We start from the raw sequence: 2,500 nt of genomic DNA on the forward strand, positions 1-2,500 counted from the left end.
GAGGAGGAGGAGGAGGAGGAGGAGGAGGAGGAGGAGGAAGAGGAGGAGGAGATCTTCTTAATTAGCACACTTTCATTCATCCGTAAATTCACACCTGCACACACACACACACACACACACACACACACACACACACACACACACACCTGAAAAAGAGAGGAAAATAGAGGAAAAAAAGGGCATAGTAAAGGGGAAAAGGGGAAAATAAAAGGTAGAAAGGGAAAAATAGAAGAATAAAGAAGAAATAGAGGAAAAAAAGGGGAAAATTGAGGGAATAGGGGAAAATAGAGGATAGGAAGGGGAAAATAGAGGAAAATAGAGGAAAATAGAGGAGAAGAAGGAAAAATGGAAGAAAGAAAAGGGAAAAATGGAGAAAAAGGGAAAATAGAGGATAAGAGGGAAAGAGAGGAAAATAGAGGAAAATAGGAGGAAAAACAGGAAATAAAGATAAATGAATGAAAGCTATAAAAATAAATGAAGAATAAAAATGAAAAATGAAAAAAAAGAAGGAAGAAGAGAAGCAAACCAGGAAAAAAGAAGGAAAAGGGAAATGAAGAAGAGGAAAAGAGGAAAAATAAGGAAAGTGAAAAAGAAGAAGAAGAAGGAAGAAAAAGAAGACAAGGAGAGAAAAAAAAAAAAGAGTAAGAAAAAGGAAATGAAAAAGAGGAAAAAATAGAAGAAATGAGGAAATAGGAAAAAGAAGAAGGAAAGAAAGAAAAATGAGATAAATAAAGAAGACAAGAGGAAAAGAAGATAGGAAATGAAGAAAAAGATGTGTGTGTGTGTGTGTGTGTGTGTGTGTGTGTGTGTGTGTGTTTTGCCATTATGCTGTAGGTTCCTCTGGTTACTACTGGTCACTTAACACCCCTCCTCCTCCTCCTCCTCCTCCTCCTCCTCCTCCTCCTTCCCTCCTCCTGATGATGACATTGATAGCGTCAAAGTTTATTACCAGCCGCTGTTTGAGGGAGTGTGTTCCTCTCCCTCTCTCCCTCCTCTCCCTTCGTCAGCCACGCCCTCTCTCTCTCTCTCTCTCTCTCTCTCTCTCTCTCTCTCTCTCTCTCTCTCTCTCTCTCTCTCTCTCTCAACATTCTCCCTCTTCTTTCCCTTCTCCGAATATTACTCTCTCTCTCTCTCTCTCTCTCTCTCTCTCTCTCTCTCTTTTTATTGTAAAGATTCGCCAACGATAAAAGTTTTTCGTCTACGTTAGATATACTCTCTCTCTCTCTCTCTCTCTCTCTCTCTCTCTCTCTCTCTCTCTCTCTCTCACAGGGCATTTTCTCATATATTAAATGTCTTTGCTATATTACAGTACCAGACGCAACAGAGAGAGAGAGAGAGAGAGAGAGAGAGAGAGAGAGAGAGAGAGAGAGAGAGAGAGAGAGAGAGAGAGAGAGAATAAAATGAAGGAAAATGGAATAAAAACAGTCCTAAGGTGCGGACGGGACAGTAGCACGCTTTCCGTCATTCTTTTGTCGCCGGCATTGTGCGCGGGACAATCCAGCGCGCGGCCGCCACGCACCCAGCATTCAAATTTTTACCCCCGCCAGCCGCCGCCGCACGCTCGCCGCTCAAAGCCATTTTTAGATACAAATTTTTCCCCCTAGATCAGAAAAATAACACTCGTGGCCGGGGGAAAACACGAAAACACGGGGGAAAAAGACCTTTGTGAGCCTGCGCGGTAAGGTCCAGATTATGAAAAGCGCGGGAGATTTTTCAAAGATGAGGGAACGGAGGCGCATCAGCGACTAACCGACCCAGCGTTACGAGCCTAAACAAATTAACCCTTAGGAGTGATTTTCCCTTGTATTTCCCTGGTCATAACGGTCATCTGAGCTTTTCCCAGCCCAGTAGTTTTTACTAATGCAACAATGGGAGGTGGGAGGAGGCAGGGAGAGGGAAAGAAATGGAATGGGAAAAAGAAAACGAATGGGAAAAAGTAGAAGGAAAAATCGGTCTCCTCTCTCTCTCTTGTCCCAAAATGCCCACAGAACCGTTTCCCTGCGCGCATGCGTGTCCCCAGGGGCTGCCCACGACCACCACCTGGCGGGAAGGGGGCTTGGGGAGGGGGCGTGGGGGGCGGGAAGGCAAGGGGACGGTTGTAAGGGAGGAAGGGAAGGGGGAGGGGGTAATTCTGATGGAGTGATTCATTCCTATTGATTCTTGGTTGACTCGCTTCTCTTCTTCCTCTTCCTCTTCCTTCTCCTCATCTTCTTTTTCTTCTTTCTTCTTGTTCTCCTTTTTTCTTTTCGTGCTTCATTCTTCATTTGTTTCTCTATATCTCTCTCTCTTCTCTTTCTTGTTTTCTTTCCTCCTCTTCTTTACTCTCTTCCTCATCTTCCTCTTCTTCTTCTTCTTCTTCTTCCTTCTTTCTTTAATTTTTTCTTGTTTCTTCTTTTCGTGTCCCATTGTACATTTGTTTCTCTCTCTCTCTCTCTCTCTCTCTCTCTCTCTCTCTCTCTCTCTCTCTCTCTCTCTCTCTCTTCTTCTTCTTCTTCTTCTT

This window comes from Portunus trituberculatus, chromosome 36, assembly GCF_017591435.1.
Source record: "Portunus trituberculatus isolate SZX2019 chromosome 36, ASM1759143v1, whole genome shotgun sequence".
In the NCBI taxonomy this organism is placed as follows: domain Eukaryota; kingdom Metazoa; phylum Arthropoda; class Malacostraca; order Decapoda; family Portunidae; genus Portunus; species Portunus trituberculatus.